Here is an 18,479-nt window from a genome sequence, read left to right as displayed (position 1 = left end):
GGAAAATTTTGAATTTATGCTACGTTACCCAACAAATTCTTCACGTCAGTTAATCCTCATCTGTATTCTGCGTGCCTGCTCACAGTGCAATGTGTTTTCACATTCGTCACTCCGAAAAACTGCTATTGTGAAACTTTGCGCTTCCGATCCTTTACTGTTTCCGCTGTAAGTTAGTCATCAGTGAGGAATTTCCTCAATAGGAATTTCCTGAGTGATGAAATTCTAAAAATCTCCTATTCACCCCCCTCTAGTCGATATAACGCACTTTCACTAACCATGGGGATGCCCCGGGAAGGCATCCCCTCTTTCGTCTTCAATCCATCGTTAACGTTACTTGGAGCTATATTTTTATTCTCCACATGATATGTGTTTTTCTTGGAGCGTCGTGTATTATAGGAGTCTTTTATTTTTGTTTTGTCACAATAATCCTTGCTGCACACATTTTTGAGAGGGACATGCACTCATCATGAATTTGCTAGAATACTCACTGAGCTTCACTTATATCTTTTGAGTTAGATAATTTTGCTCTAGTGCTTCACTTAAATCGTTGCAGAGCACGGCGGTGTCATATTTTGTAGAAATAAAAACTCTCGATCTTCACTTATATCTTTTTGAGAGTGCTCTCTCTCAGTAACTTGGTAATTGGCGTGTGCTATGAAAGTGGTCCTAAAGATGATAGGCATCCAAAGAGGATATAATAAAAAATTCCATATTCAAGTGCATTGATTAGTAAGAGAAGTTTGATTCCTAACAATTAAGTTTTGAGATATGGATTTGGTAATATTATAGTTGTGTTCGTAGGGTGTTGTGAATCTAGAAATACTTGTGTTGAAGTTAGTGATTCCCGTAGCATGCATGTATGGTGAACCACTATGTTAGGAAGTCGGAGCATAATTGATTTATTGATTGTCATCCTTTGTGTGGCGGTCCGGATCGCGCGATGGTTAACACCTACCAACCCTTCCCCTAGGAGTATGTGTTTATCACTTTGCTTCGATTACTAATAAAACTTTCGCAATAAGTATATGAGTTCTTCATGACTAATGTGAGTCCATGGTATAGATGCACTTTCACCTTCCACCATTGCTAGCCTCTCTAGTGCCGCTTAACTTTCGCCGGTGCACAAACCCACCATATACCTTTCTCAAAACAGCCACCATACTTACCTATTATGGCATTTTCATAGTCATTCCGAGATATATTGCCATGCAACTCCCACTGTTCCGTCTCATGACTTGTGCTGTCAATTTCATATTGCCATTGCATGATGGTAAGATAGCTAGCGAGATGTTTCAACGTCATACGCTAAGCTAGATCGTTGCACATCCCGGTACAGTGCCGGAGGAATTTCCTATAGAGTCATCATTGCTCTAAGTATTGAGTTGTGAGTAAATAAAAGTGTGATGATCATCATTATTAGAGCATTATCCCATGTGAGGAAATAAAAAAAGAGGCCAAAGATGCCCACCAAAAAAAATAAAATGAAAAGAGGCCAAAGAGCCCCAAAAAAAAGAGAGAAAAAAAGAGAGAAGGGACAATGGTACTATCTTTTTCCACACTTGTGCTTCAAAATAGCACCATATTCTTCATGATAGAGAGTCTCTTGTTTTGACACTTCCATATACTAGTGGGAATCTTCATTATATAACTTGGCTTGTATATTCCAATGATGGGCTTCCTCAAAATTGCCCTAGGTCTTTGTGACCAAGCAAGTTGGGTGCACACCCACTAGTTCTCCTTTTGAGATTTCACACACTTATAGCTCTAAGTGAATCCGTTCCATGATAATCCCTACTCATTCACATTGATATCTATTGATGGGCATCTCCATAGCCCGTTGATATGCCGAGTCGATGTGACCATCTCCTCCTTTTTGCCCCACAACCTCCATCACACTATATTGCACCTATAGTGTTATATCCATGACTCACGCTCATGTATTGCGTGAGAGTTGAAAAAGTTTGAGAAAGTAAGAGTGCGAAAACAATTACTTGGCCAATACCGGGGTTGTGCATGATTTAAATTCGTTGTGTGGGGATGATGGAGCATAGCCAGACTATATGATTTTGTAGGGATAACTTTCTTTGGCCTTGTTACTTCAAAAGTTCATGATCACTTTGCTAGTATGCGTGAAGTACTATTGTTTTCATGTCAATAGTGAACTATTGTTTTGAATCTTACGGATCTGAACATTCATGCGAGAATAAAGAAGTTACAAAGGACAAATATGTTAGGTAGCATTCCACATCAAAAATTCAGTCTTTATCACTTCCCTACTCGAGGACGAGCAGGAGTTAAGCTTGGGGATGCTTGATACGTCTCCAACGTATCTATAATTTTTGATGGTTCCATGATATTATCTCGTCAACTTTGGATGTTTTGTATGCATGAATATGCTATTTTATATCTTTTTTGGGACTAACCTATTAACTCGGTGCCAAGTCCCAGTTTCTGTTTTTTCTATGTTTTTGACCTTGTTCAGAGAAGAATATTAAAGGGAGTCCGAAAGGAATAAAACCTATGAAATGATTTTTTCCATAACAACAGATACACAGGGGACTTGAGAACCAAGGCAAAGGACCCCGGGGGAGGTCACAAGCCCTCTAGCCGTGGCCTGGGGGCGCCTAGCAGGCTTGTGGGCCCCCCATGGATCCTTTGCCCTACTTCTTTCGCCTATAAATTCTATAAAAATCCAAAACCACCAGGTGAAAAGGATCGAGATGGACCTAGAGGGGGGGCGAATAGGTACAGTTCCAAATTTTAATAATTACTTAGCAATTTTAGGCAAAGGTGCGGAATATGAGCGTAGGCCTAATAATTGCTATGACAAGGAGTAAGCTATTTAGAGTGAAGTAAGGCAACCGCTAAACAATAATCAAATACAAGTACGTAATAAGGATTAACACAATTAGAGAGTTAAGGTTAGGAATAACCGAAACTCCAAGAGAGACGAGGATGTATCCCGATGTTCACTTCCTTGGAGGGAAGCTACGTCACCGTTAGAGGGGCGGATGTTACCACGAAGGCACACCAACGCCACGAAGGCTCACCCTATTCTCCCTTTGAGATAACTCCATGAAGGCGTTTCTCAACCACTAGTGGTAAGCCTTGAGGTGGCTTCCAAACCTTCACAAACTTTCCGAGGGAAATCACAATGGTTTGATTCCTCTCCGAAGACTCCTACCGCCTAGGAGTCTCCAACCTCCAAGAGTAACAATATCACGGGGATTGCTCAAAACTTGCTCAAATCACAAATCACTTTGGTGGAGAGGAGGAGAAGGAGACGATCTATCTTTTGATTGGAACAACACTCAAAGGGACTCACAAATGCTCTTGGGATCTAAGATTGAGTGTAGACAAGAGTGAGTGAGAAGAAAGGTGTTCTTGTATGTGTTCTAGCTGTGTTGGACACCCTCTCACAAAGTGGGAGGGGTATATATAGTGGGGACTGTAAAACAGCCGTTGGGGACACTTTAAGTCAGACAGGGTTCGGACATCCAGCAGTTCACGGATGTCCGGGCATCCACAAGGAGTCGGACGTCCGACAGGGGTCGGTCGTCCGAGGGCTGTAGATATGTTTGGAATCACTTTGAGTTGAACAGGGACCAGACGTCCGGAGAAGGCCGGAAGTCCGAGTTATTCGACTCAAACTTCTCTGGTGCAAGATTCCGGATTTCCGAAAGGGGACGGACGTCCGGCCCTCGGACGTCCGTAGGGAGCCGGAAGTCCGAGTTATATGGCTCAAGTTCTTCTGGTGCAGGGCTCCGGATTTCCGAAGCTGATCGGTCGACCGGCCCTCGGACGTTCGGAGGGAGCCGGAAGTCCGAGTTATATGTCTCAAGTTCTTCTGGTGCAGAGCTCCGGATTTCCGAAGCTGGTCGGTCGTCCGACCCTCGGACGTCCGGAGGAGGCCGGATGTCCGAGGCATTAGTCCTGTTTTGAGATAAGAGCAGAGTAGTGAAGATGTGGTATTGAGCAGAGAAGTAGAGATGTAGTATGAGCAAATTCATCGCAAAACATGTGATCCCCTCTTAATAGTGCGGGATCCCTATACTCAAGAATAGTAAACTTAAATGGATAGTCTACATCATCTTTTCTCAATCCCGAGCCTTCTTGACATATAAATCCCGATCTTCTCAGACCACCTTGACACATAATTCTCAATCTACTAAAGTACGTGCCATCCTGAGATACACTCAACAAATAGGATTAGTTTCCTATGTATGTGTTGTCATTAACACCAAAAGTCGATTAGGGGCATAACATGCACTTTCAATCTCCCCCTTTTTGGTAGTTGATGACAACATATACATAGGTCTCAAAAGATTTAACATACATTATAGCCTTGGAGTGGTTTAGTACGGAGCTCCCCCTTAGTATGTGCATGATAAAATATTGGAGCTCCCTTTTAATGTGTGTATCAAAAATATCATGTGACTTATCAGGTGACTTAGTAAAGATAATGGATCATCATGTAAAGATAATAGATCATCATAGAAATAGTGGAGCAAAACATAATAGCCTATGATGATATCATAGCAATCCATAGCAATCACAACATTCATAAGTAGCCATACATGGGTTTATCCATTACATTACACAACACATGCAAGTTTAGACTAAATCTCCAAAGACTAAAAACTACGATACATTACTCCCCCTTTGGCACCAAGTACCAAAAAGGGAGGCACCAACAGCATCAACCATGCTCAGAGATCATCAGCATCATCATCATCATCATCCTCATCGTCACGCAAGCCACTGCCACCAGCCTCGTCAAGAAAATCAACCCACTCAGGACCAGATGGGAAGCCAAAGTCAGAAGGAGGAGCAGCAGGAAGGGCCTCATCGTCACTCACATCAAGAGCGCCCAAGTCTCTCAGACGAGCCTTGAGGGCATTCTTGGAGGAGACAAGGCGAGAAACCACATCATGAGTTTGACCATACTGGAAAGAGATGGCCTTCATCATAGCAGAATGTGCCTTGCCAATAAATTTGGCAAAGCGACCGAGAGGAGCTGAGCTAGATGAAGGGGTTGCTGACCGGGTAGCAGTGCGGCGAGTGGAGGTAGATGATGGGGTTTTATTGGGAGCATAGTTATCCGCCATGTGAGCGGGAATGACCCACTTGTGATGTGTGTGAGTGACAGCAACGGAGAATTCAGCAACATGGTTAATAAGAGCCTAGATGAAGGGGGCATGAGGAAAGGCTCGCTTGTATTGGAAACTAGCAAGCCGAATCTCATGCCATAGAAAGTGAGGCACATTAATTTTGCTCTTGGGGTGCTCATACAAATGAGACATGATGTCAATACAGTAGCCACTGCAGGATCCCTTATCACCCATCTTGGGATAGATGGTGTGGATAAGACACTGAAAGATGATAAAGTAGGGAGATCGCCAGATGGATACCTGGTTAAGATCCTTCGTGCGTTCGTCTGCATCAAGTTCACGGAGTGGTTTGAGGAGATACCCACACGCCTCAATTGGCTTATGTGCATGGTTAGGATCATTCTTATGGATTTTGAAGCCGGAGTGGGGGAAACCAAGTGCGGCAACAAACGTATCATAAGAGGTTGTGAACTGAACGTCAGAGGTTATCCAGCTAACAGTGTTGTTTGGACCAAAGAAACATGTGGCATAAAACTGTGAATAGCAGCAGCGTTAAAATCGCGACGAAAAGCAAAGGGGGCAGCAAGCCCCGATGACTCAATGAGCTCAATGGCACCCGTGTATTTCGCCGGGTGCGTGCGAATATGCTCAAGATCTATAAAGTGGTGAATAGAGAGACCCTTAGGAACTATGACCGTAGTAAAGATGTCCGTTTGGATGTTTGTGCGGAAATGTGAGTCCATAGAGTCACGTACAACAGAGAATTGATCAACGTCGCGGCGGAAAGTGAGGTAGGAAGACTTAGGACCCGTGGTGAAGTTCTTGACTTCACGACCTAATTTAGCACGAGGTTCAAGTGAGATGCGACGAGATTCACCTTCGTGCTGTTCAGGAGGAGGTGGTGGCATATAGGAGGGCCTGCGAGTCCCAGGCTTGGGCATAGACCTCCGAACGGCGGGCTGTTCAGCACGGTCCTCGGCGACAAGCTCATCCTCGAAGTCAGAGCCATCAGACGACGAGGGGAGCTGTTGAGGCGGAGGACGTCGGGAAGTCCGTTTGAAGGGACGACGCTGCCCTTTCAAGTCCGACCCCGTGCCAGTAGGGGCACGAGCGGATGAGCTAGCAGTGTCCTTCCGGGTGGCGTGCTTAATCTTGGGCATGATGAACAAAAGCCTACACGGTTGGAAACCCAATGGGGAACGGTCATGGTCAAACCATATGAACGAACACGTGGACTAGGGAGAAAAGGGAACCAAGTGCGAGGGGAACGGAGGAGATACCTGCAGATCGAGAGAGGAGAGGAAGGGAGACGGATCCCGCGGAGGAGATCGGATCCCGTGGAGGAGATCAGCCAGATCCTGGAGGTGGCGGCGCGGGCGAGCTCCCCTGGTGCTGGCGGCGGCGGCGGCTGGGAGAAAAGCAGGAGCGTGAGGGCTAGGGCAAGGCCCAGGCCGCGCCCTTCTATTTATAGGCCCCCCGATGTGTCGGACGTCCGACAGGCGTCGGACGTCCGGAGTGGATTTAGCCTTCGGACGACCGACACTGGCCGGACGTCCGGAATGATTTTAGCCGTCGGACGACCGAGAGAGGAGTAGGCAAAGGCTGATTCTGGAATTTGGATGATGAGATGATTTGTCATGGTTTATCACAAAGAACACGAACACAGTTGCCTACAAGAATTACATATACTACTTGTGGACAAAAGTTGATTTATGCATATTTTGTAAGATCAAAACACAGAGTTATGACGTAAGTCCTAGTGACTCCCCCTAAATGCATGCCCACATCAAGACAAGAACATAATGTGAGTGTGTGTATGTGTGCAAGATTTCAAGTTATGTTATCAAGCTCCAAGATACCAAGTTCACGCCTAAGTTGACAGAACCTTGCTACACTAAGTGGCTTGGTGAAAATGTCAGCGAGCTGCATGTCGGTACCCACATGGGTAATACCAATGTCACCCTTTTGCACATGGTCTCTCAAGAAATGATACCTAATATCAATATGTTTTGTGTGAGGGTGGTCAATGGGGTTCTCGAAGATCTTTATGGCACTTTCATTATCACAGAGAAGAGGCACGTGTCGATACGTGGTACCATAATCCTTTAGGGTTTGCCTCATCCATAGCAGTTGGGTTGCACAGCTTGCGGCTGCAATATATTCGGCCTCGGCCGTGGAGAGAGAAACACAATTCTGCTTTTTCGAGGACCAACTTACCAAGGAGCGTCCAAGAAACTGACATGCACTGGAAGTGGATTTTCGTCCCACTTTGTCACTGGCCCAATCCGCATCGGAGTACCCAATAAGATTGAACTTTGCATCCTTAGGGTACCATAAGCCTAACTTTGGGGTGTGAACAAGGTATCTAAGAATATGCTTAACCGCCATATGATGGCTTTCCTAGGGGAAGCTTGAAATCTAGCACATATGCCTACACTTAACATGATGTCCGGTCTAGATGCGCAAAGATAAAGTAACGAACCAATCATGGAGCGGTAAGTAGATGGGTCAAAAGGAATACCGTTGGTGTCTTCATTTAGAACTACATCTGTGGCCATGGGTGTCTTCATTGGTTTAGCATTTGTCATATCAAATTTTTCAAGAATGTCCTTGAGGTACTTAGTTTGAGACAAGAAAATTCCTTCTTGAAATTGTTGTATTTGAAACCCAAGAAAGAACTTCAAGTCCGTGTTGAGTGACATCTCAAAGGTCTTGGTCATGGAGGCCGCAAACTTCTTGCATAAATGGATGTTAGGAGAACCAAAAAAGATGTCGTCTACATAGATTTGGCATAAGATCAAATCACCATTTTCCCTCTTAGTAAAAAGAGTGGGATCGATCACCCCCACCACAAAGCCATCATCGAGTAAGAACTTCTTAAGATGATCGTACCAAGCACGGGGTGCTTGTTTGAGGCCATACAGAGCCTTGTGAAGTTTGTATACATGGTCTTTGTGGTGAGGGTCAACAAACCCAGGTGGTTGTGATACATATACCTCTTCTTGTAGAGGACCGTTAAGAAAATCACTTTTCACATCCATTTGATGCAAAGTAAAACCATTGAAAGCAGCATAGGCCAATAGAATGTGAATGGATTCAAGACGAGCAACAGGGGCGAAAGTCTCACCAAAGTCCAAACCTTCAACTTGGGAGTACCCATGTGCTACTAACCTTGCCTTGTTGCGTAGGACAGTCCCATTCTCATCTTCCTTGTTCTTGAAAATCCATTTAGTTCCAATGACATTGTGTTCCTCAGTTGGTCGTTCTGCCAATGACCATACTTCGTTGCGTGTAAAATTGTTTAACTATTCTTGCATAGCAAGGAGCCAGTCATTGTCACACAATGCATCCTGAACCCTGTGTGGCACGGTACTAGAGACAAACGAAAAGTGAGCACAAAAGTTTGTTAATTGTTTACGAGTCACTCTACCTTCCGACACGCTGGTGAGGATTTGATCAATATCAACATGACCGGCCACACGTGGCATGATGGAGGTTAGGGTTTCACGAGGTTCGACTTTGTTTCCATCATTAACGTCCTCAACATATGGATCATTTACGTGCGGTGGAAGATATTCCTCTTCGTGTTGCACCTGTTGAGGTTCATCATCAAGCATATCCATACTTTGGTCTATCTCTTGAAGATCAACTTGTTCTTGAGTGTGATCAGAGTGAGAGACATGTTCTCCCACTTGATCCTCAACAACTGGCATGATATGTGTGCTAGTATCTTGTGGAGGTACGGGCAGTGAACTGTCTTGAGGATGAGAAATACTCTCATCATCTTCATCATCATCATGGGGTCTTTGTTCCATGGGAAGAAGTGCACCTACACCCATGTTCAAGATATCTTGCGAGGAATCTTCTTTACCTGCATCACTTAGATCAACTTGCTCCCCATGTGAGCGGTTAAATTCATCAAACGTCACGTCCCAGGTTTCTATAACACATCCAGTGGATTTGTTGTAGACTCTGTAGGCGTGAGAGTATGATCCATAGCCAACAAAAATCCCTTCAGTTGTTTTGGATTGAAATTTTCCTAACCGTTCCCGTTTGTTGAGGATGAAACACTTGCATCCAAACACACGAAAGTACTTAACATTGGGCTTGTTCCTAGTTAGGAGCTCATATGGACTCTTCTCCAATATTGATCGAAGGAACAGCCGGTTTGATGCATGACATGCTGTGTTGACGGCCTCAGCCCAAAAACTATGTGGTGACTTGTATTCGTCTAACATGGACCTTGCCATTTCCACAAGTGTCCGGTTCTTCCTGTGTGCCACACCCCTTGGTGAGGGTTGTAAGGTGCGGAGTACTGATGTTCAATTCCCTCATCACTAAGAAATTATTCTAGGGTGTAGTTCTTGAACTCGGAGCCATTATCACTTCTTATTGCCTTGATGTCCTTGTCAAACTTCCGATGGACTTGTTTGGCAAAATCAATGAAGGTGATCTTCGTCTCATTCTTGGACTTGAGAAAGAATACCCATGTGTATCTTGAGTAATCATCAACAATGACTAGGCCATACTTTTTCCCTCCAAGACTTGCCCATGAAGGAGGCCCAAACAGATCCACATGAAGGAGCTCTAACGGCCTTGAAGTGGATACAATGTTCTTGGGTGCATGTTTTGATTGATGTTGTTTCCCAGCTATGCATGCACTTCACACACGATCTTTCTTAAAAGATACATTAGTTAGTCCAAGGATGTGATTGCCGTTTAAGAGATTTTGAAGATTTCTCATGCCGACATGGGCAAGCCGGCGATGCCACAACCATCCCATGTCGGCCTTGGCCATTAGACAGGTTGTATGGAAGGTGCTCTCTTTCGAGAAATCAACCGTGTAAAGGTTGCCATCCAACTCTCCAACAGAGGCCACTTCGAGAGTGTCTCTCTTAAAGACTTTCACATCTGTTAGACCGAATAATGGTTCATAACCAACGGAAGCCAATTGGTGAATTGAAAGTAAATGATATTGAAGAGATTGGACAAGAATGACATTTGCAATAGACATGTCATTAGTGATTGCCACCTTGCCCAACCCAATTACCTGCCCTTTCGACCCTCCACCAAATACAATGCTCATGTATGGTCGAATGGCTTGCATGGAGTCATAGAGCAAGTTACTATCTCCGGTCATATGATTGGTGCATCCACTGTCGATCACCCATTTGGCTCCTCTGGAGGAAACAGCTTGTAACGAATTAAGACTTGGTTTGAGGTGCCCATTTCGTCATGGGGCCTCTCACATTAGTTACAAGAGTCTTAGGGACCCAAATAGCATAAAATCGGAATGCATTACGGGGACCAACGAATTTAGCATAAACCTCTCCTTCATTTTATTTGCGAAGTACATAGGATGGAGGCATGAATTCAGTTGTCTTGTTGAGAGTAGGCGAACCCCTAGTGGCCGACCCACTCACAACCTTACCTTTCTCCTTGTGTCCCTCTCGTACAAATATTTCTTTAAGTGGAGTGGTACACTTGAGAGGAGATGCACTTTTCTTGGCGGTGCTTGGATTGAACCCAAGCCCTTCCTTGGCAAAGCCTCCATTGTGTTGACTTAAGATCTCATTGAGAGTCTTTTGTCCTTGTGCACATGTCATGAGACCTCTATCTAGTTGTGCCTTTAGCGAACAGTTTTCCTCAAGGATAGATGTCAGTTCACTACTAGAGTTAGTAGTGCAGGTATCAACATTAATAGTAGGTGAGGAGTAAGCCTTAGCTAAAGTGTCACGATAAGTAACCTTGAGTGCCTCAAAGCTCTTTGTAAGAACAGTGAGTTTCTCTTCCTTGTCTTTGAGAGACAAGGATAGACGCTCACAGTCCTTAGAAAGGGAAGCATGAGAGTTCACTAGTCGGTTTTTATCATTTAGTAACTCTTTGCACACAGATTCAGCCTTTTTCAAGGAGGCAAGATCGTTAGCATGTTTATCAAGGTTTTCACCAACTTTTTTGCATAATGCATCATTTCGTGCTTCCTCATACAAGACTTTCTGCTCAAGGATTTCATTTCTTTCCTTCTCCTCAGTGACGAGGGTTTCGAGTTCCTTGATGGTATTGGTGTGCTTACTCACCATTTCCATAAGTATGCGAAACATAGTGAGCTTCTTTCCTTTAAGAGAGCACACAAAGTTGTTTATTTTGGCAAACATGGGATGATCTAAGTCATTATCCTCATAGTGATCTTCCGCATCAAGATACTCATCAGGTGAGGTAGAAGCTAGAGTGAAGGAGTTTAACCGTGGAGTTACCTTAAGCTTATCATGGGAGCTTTGGTCTTCCTCATCTCCCATGGCAGTCTTTGCCATCAAACACTTGTGGGCGTTGCCCTTGTAGTCTTTCATATAGTTGTAGTGAACAACATCACCACTTCTGTTGACTAGCCTCAAGGTGTTTTGTGTATCCTGAGCTACTCCGGCAACCCCACCAACGTCTTCTGGATCTGATTCTTCTTGTGCGACCATTGCTCTTCCATCTGTTCTCTTGAGCTTGGAGTTCATAGGGTTTGGCAGCTCCTTCTTTACAAAGGTCTTCGGAAACCTTGGTTTATCTTCTCTCTTCTCATAAGGGCAGTCATTGGAGAAGTGGTTGGTTTCCTCACAGTTGTAGCATTTTCTTACCTTCTTCTTTAGGAATCTTCCCTTGAATTTTCCTGCACTGAACTTCTTTACAAAGAGAGCAATGTCCTCATAAGATGAGCTTTCATCAGAGTCAACATCATCACCATCTTCGGAGTCATCATCACCATCTTCTTCTTCACTTTCTTCTTCATCACATTCATGCTTGGCTTTCAAAGCAAGATTGATCTTTGATGTTGAAGTGCCATGCATGGCAAGGTGCTTTGTTGCATTTTCCTTTGACTCTTCAAATAATTGGAAAGTGGATATGATGTCATCTGGAGTCATTTATTTGAACCCATGGTGCTGCCTCATGTCCCATACCATTTGATGGTGATACGGAGCAAGACCATGAAGTAACTTGTCCACTAGAAATCTCTTGGTCAGATTGAAACTATCTTGCGTCTTGTCACAGTCACAGGACTCAATGTCTACGGCGAGAGTCATGAGCCGTTCTAGCAGTTCCTTGGGAGATTCACCCTTTTCCATACAGAAATTCTGTAATTGCCCCTTGGCAATTTCATATTGAGCAAGCCGAAGAGTGGAGGTACCGGTCTTGGTCCTTATAATGCTATCCCACAGTTCCTTGGCACTTGTGATGTGAATGTAAGGTCTCTGTTGCTTGTCATTCATTCCTTTTCTTTTGCACATGATCGCAGTGTCATTGAGATGCTTGTCATAAGTTTCTCTGGGAGTGAGGCACCCTTGATCTACAGGATTGTACCCATGCTCGAGGATGTCCAACATCTCATCATTGGCGTACCTAAGATGATCCTGCATACCAACTCTCCACAAAGCAAAATCAGAATTGTCATCAAGCAAGGGAGGGTTTCCTCCAGGATTGTACTTAGGTTTCTCAACTTGAGATCTAGCATAAAGCCATGGAACACTGGTTTGGTTCCTCTCCGGAGGTTGTTGGCCAAATGAAGAACCGTGCACATGTGGCCCTGAGGCCCTCGGGGACGTGGTTGTCCCCGTGGTTAATGATGCCAGTCTCATTTGGACCAAGGCCTCAAGAGAAGCATCATGCTCCTCTTTTTGCTTGGCAAGGGCCCGTTCCAGGTCCTCAGAGGTGAAGGACTTGACTTCCGTGGAAGTCCCGTCCCTCTCCACTGGAGCTACAGTAGTGGGAATGCCGTCCATCTCGCTCTAGGGTGGTTAAGCCATAATAATAGAGCACGAGGCTCTGATACCAATTGAAAAGGATCGAGATGGACCTAGAGGGGGGGTGAATAGGTACAGTTCCAAATTTTAATAATTACTTAGCAATTTTAGGCAAAGGTGAGGAATATGAGCGTAGGCCAATAATTGCTATGACAAGGAGTAAGCTATTTAGAGTGAAGTAAGGCAACCGGTAAACAATAATCAAATACAAGTACGTAATAAGGATTAACACAAGTAGAGAGTTAGGGTTAGGAATAACCGAAACTCCAAGAGAGACGAGGATGTATCCCGATGTTCACTTCCTTGGAGGGAAGCTACGTCACCGTTAGAGGGGCGGATGTTACCACGAAGGCACACCAACGCCACGAAGGCTCACCCTATTTTCCCTTTGAGATAACTCCACGAAGGCGTTTCACAACCACTAGTGGTAAGCCTTGAGGTGGCTTCCAAACCTTCACAAACTTTCCGGGGGAAATCACAATGGTTTGATTCCTCTCCGAAGACTCCTACCGCCTAGGAGTCTCCAACCTCCAAGAGTAACAAGATCACGGGGATTGCTCAAAACTTGCTCAAATCACAAATCACTTTGGTGGAGAGGAGGAGAAGGAGACGATCTATCTTTTGATTGGAACAACACTCAAATGGACTCACAAATGCTCTTGGGATCTAAGATTGAGTGTAGACAAGAGTGAGTGAGAAGAAAGGTGTTCTTGTATGTGTTCTAGTTGTGTTGGACACCCTCTCACGAAGTGGGAGGGGGTATATATAGTGGGGAGTGTAAAACAGCCGTTGGGGACACTTTAAGTCACACACGTTTCGAACATCCGGCAGTTCACGGATGTCCGGACGTCCACAAGGAGTCGGACGTCCAACAGGGTTCGGTCGTCCGAGGGCTGTAGATATGTCTGGAATCACTGTGAGTTGAACAAGGACCGGACGTCCGGAGAAGGCCGGAAGTCCGAGTTATTCGACTCAAACTTCTCTGGTGCAAGATTCCGGATTTCCGAAAGGGGACGGACGTCCGGCCCTCGGACGTCCGGAGGGAGCTGGAAGTCCGAGTTATATGGCTCAAGTTCTTCTAGTGCAGGGCTCCGGATTTCCGAAGATGATCGGTCGACCGGTCCTCGGACGTGCGGAGGGAGCCGGAAGTCTGAGTTATATGGCTCAAGTTCTTCTGGTGCAGAGCTCCGGATTTCCGAAGCTGGTCGGTCGTCCGACCCTCGGACGTCCGGAGGAGGCCGGATGTGCGAGGCATTAGTCCTGTTTTGAGATAAGAGCACAGTAGTGAAGATGTGGTATTGAGCAGAGAAGTAGAGATGTAGTATGAGCAAATTCATCGCAAAACATGTGATCCCCTCTTAATAGTGCGGGATCCCTATACTCAAGAATAGTAAACTTAAATGGATAGTCTACATCATCTTTTCTCAATCCCGAGCCTTCTTGACATATAAATCCCGATCTTCTCAGACCACCTTGACACATAATTCTCAATCTACTAAAGTACTTGCCATCCTGAGATACACTCAACAAATAGGATTAGTTTCCTATGTATGTGTTGTCATTAACACCAAAAGTCGATTAGGGGCATAACATGCACTTTCAATCTCCCCCTTTTTGGTAGTTGATGACAACATATACATAGGTCTCAAAAGATTTAAGAATTTTCCGCCGCCGCAAGCTTCTGTCTCCGCAAGATCCCATGTGGACACGTTCTGGTGCCCTACCGGAGGGGGATTCGGACACGGAGGGCTTATTCATCAACACCATTGCCTCTCCGATGATGCGTGAGTAGTTCACCACAGACCTTCGGGTGCATAGCTAGTAGCTAGATGGCTACTTCTCTCTCTTGGATCTTCAATACAAAGTTCTCCATGATCTTCATGGAGATCTATCCGATGTAATCATCTTTTGTGGTGTGTTTGTCGAGATCCGATGAGTTGTGGATTTATGATCAGATTATCTATGAATATTATTTGAGTCTCCTCTGATCTCTTATATGCATGATTTTGTATCCTTGTAATTCTCTTCGAGTTGTGGGTTTCGTTTGGCCAACTTGATCTATATTTCTTGCAATGGGAGAAGTGCTTGGTTTTGGGTTCATACCGTGCGGTGTCCTCACCTAGTGACAGAAGGGGTAGCGAGGCACACATCGTGTTGTTATCATCAAGGGTAAAAAGATGGGGTTTATATCATATTGCATGAATGTATCCCTCTACATCATGTCATCTTCCTTAAGGTGTTACTGGTCTAGATGCATGCTGGATAGCGGTCTATTGGTGGAGTAATAGTAGTAGATGCAGAGAGTATCGGTCTATGAAAGTGCGTTATATCGACTAGAGGGGGGTGAATATTAGATTTTTAGAATTTCATCACTGAGGAAATTCCTTTTGAGGAAATTCCTCACTGATGACTAACTTACAGCGGAAACAGTAAAGGATCAGAAGTGCAAAGTTTCACAACAGCAGTTTTTCAGAGTGAGGAATGTGAAAATAGATTGCACAATGAGCATGCACGCAGAATACAGATGAGGATTAACTAGCGTGAAGAATTTGGGGTTGAGGAATTTCTGAGAAAGTCTTCAACAAATTCATCAAACAGTAGCAGTGAAAGTCATCAACACATAATCTGAGGAAAGTAAGGAGTTGAGGAATTAGAACCCGTTTCACAGCGAAGACAGTAGTTGATGACCTAGTTCCGACTGTTGTGACAGTCGTACATCTGGTTTGGAGCGGCTTGGTATTGAAACCAAAGGACACATAGTCCCGGGACACACAGTCCCTACCGTGTTCTCCTTGGGCTAAGAACACACAGTCCTCGCCCAACACTCGTGGTAAGTCTTCAGGGCAGACTTCCAAACCCTCACAAACTTTGTCACCCAGCGATCCACAATTGACTGCTGGAAAGCTCTAGACCATGACGCCTAACCGTCTGGAGGATGCACAGTCCTGAAAGGTAAAAGGCTTCAGTCCCACACAGGAACAACTTCTTCAGTGATGCTCAATCACTAGGTTTGGTTTGTGGTTTCGGTGTTTGGGGTATTTCCTCACTGATGAATTATTCTCAAAGACTCTGAGGAATTGGGTTGCTCTTATGACAAGTGTCAGTTTCTAACGGAGCAGCCAACCAGCTAATGGTTGTGGGGTGGCTATTTATAGCCTGGGAGCATCCCGACATGATTTGACACTAATGCCCTTAAATAATATGACCGTTGGTGTCGATAAGACCAATGATGTGGCGTGGCTATCAAAACGGTCAGAACCCTCAACTGTGAGAGTCCTCATGTTACTCGTATTCCTCACTTGAGGCTTTTGGTAGGATTAGGCTTGGGTTGAGCATCATGAGGAAATTCATTCCAAAGTGTAACTTCGACCCCCTTTAACAGTAAAGTGTTCCTATTACTCAAGTGTGAAGAACCTAAAACAGAAAGAGTAAATCTTCATGCTTCAAAGTCTTCAAAATGATTTTCTTCACGACACACCGAATTCCTCAATTTCAGTATCTTCATGAGGAATATCAATTTCATCGCAGATTCCTCGCGATTCATTTCTTCAGCTTCAGACCAATTTCTTCAACCGAAGATATACATTTTTAGGGGTCGATATTCATTAAATATCTCAAACTCCTCAATGACTTATAGATCCTGTGTACACTCATAAACACATTAGATACTTAACCTATAAGTCTTCAAACCACCAAAATCACTAAGGGGCACTAGATGCACTTACAATCTCCCCCTTTTTGGTGGTTGATGACAATTAGGTTAAGTCTTCAACAGGGATCAAAAATATGAAGTGTAAATACTCATTTGAGGAATTTGAAATCAAGATTCAGAGAGACTCCCCCTGAAGATGTGCATATCTTGAGGATTTTGCTTTTCACAGCAAATGCACATTGATGATTTATATCATGGAGATCTCCCCCTGAGTCTTGTAAATCATGCATACATGTAACATATCGTATGAAGAAAATGAAGATGCATGATGACAAATGGTATCTGGCGAGTTCCAGCATGCGTGCATTAAAACTTGAGGAATAAGCATGTGAAGAAAAACGTTCAAAAGCGTCAGAGTACCATCGGCCTTAAGTTACAACTCATTACATAAAAACTTCAGAAGAGCCAAGAGTTTGTAACTTAAATATAGTTCATAAGCCCCAAAATATCCCGCTTGAAGACTAACTGTGAAGTTTCTCCCCCTTTGTCATCAAGTGACAAAAAGAGACAAACTAAGGACTAACGCCCGTGAAGACTTCACTTCTTGGCAGTTGATGAAGAGTCGTGATGCTTCTTGGGAGTAGTCTTCTTCCTTGGACCGGTAGCAGTGTCGAGCTGTTCTTCATCAGTTTCAACGGTGCGGAATGAAGAAAAAGAGTTGTCTTCAAGGTATGGAACTAGAATGGGCCTAAACTTCTTCTTGGGAGGCCACGACCAGTAAAAGTCTCGCTCAAAGTCCATTTCTTCAAGCTCTGTCTGAGTCTTAAGATGTGCAAGTGTAGCCCAGGTGCGATCAAAAACCTCATGCAGATAGTGATGGTTAAGATTCACAGAGTTCTGTGTTTCAGTGAGGGTTTTCACAATGGCGCCAAACTGGCGTTTGACCCACTTGTGATTGCGATCCACCTTCTGGTGAAGACTGAGGAGGAGCTCTCTTGTATTCATCACGCGAGGAGGAACGGGGATTGCCGGATGAGTCTCAGTATCATCCCATGAAGAATAAGCTTCTGGCTCTCTGAACTGGCCATCAAGGGGCCTACTGCCTTCTTCAACCACTGATTTGCCTTTTCCTTCAATGGGCTCGAAAGTCTTCTTGTTGACCCGGATAGGAGGCATATAACCAACATGGTTTTGGCAATCAGCGTGGAAGTTGATGCCTGTCCTTGTCCTGATGAATCTCATGATCCATGGGGCATATATCTTGTGATCAAATGGACACATAACATTGTCAGCCAAAGTCCTCAAGAAGAAATCATGGATGTTGATAGGAATACCATGGATGATGTTGAAGAGGATATTCTTCATGAGGCCTACGACATCTTCTTCATCATCATGGCCTTTGATCGGCGCGAGCACACTACAGAGGATTCTGTAGACAGTCCTTGGTGTATATTTGAGCTCGTGGACGCGGAAGGTTTTTCTCGGTGATTTTACTTCAGCCAAAGGCTTCATGAGGACTTCCATCATCCCGTTGGGCAGCTCTCGCTCACCATAAAGCTTCACAGCCTCCTCTGAGGGAATTGGTACAGGCAGTTCACGGAGGAGTTCAGTAGCAGGAGCCTTGTAGTGAGTGTTTTGTGTCATCCAGTCAAACACCCAAGTGTTAATGTCTTCAGGGTTGCCAAAGATGTGAAGAGTGGCATAGAACTGAAGAATGAGCTCACTGTTCCAGTCAGAGATGTCGGAGCACATTGGCAGCAGACCAGCATCATGGAGTACATTGAGGACTGGCTCTAGGCACGGTATAGCTTCAAGTTCGACGTGAGGAATATGCCTGTGCTGGAATATCTTGTTTATTCCACACAGCACAGAGGCATAGTAATTCAGCTGTCTCCTAGTCCAAAACTTCAGATGCCTCATTTGAGGCTTGTC

The sequence above is a fragment of the Hordeum vulgare genome, chromosome 3H (assembly GCF_904849725.1).
Source record: "Hordeum vulgare subsp. vulgare chromosome 3H, MorexV3_pseudomolecules_assembly, whole genome shotgun sequence".
Lineage (NCBI taxonomy): Eukaryota > Viridiplantae > Streptophyta > Magnoliopsida > Poales > Poaceae > Hordeum > Hordeum vulgare.
This window is presented reverse-complemented; position numbering follows the sequence as displayed.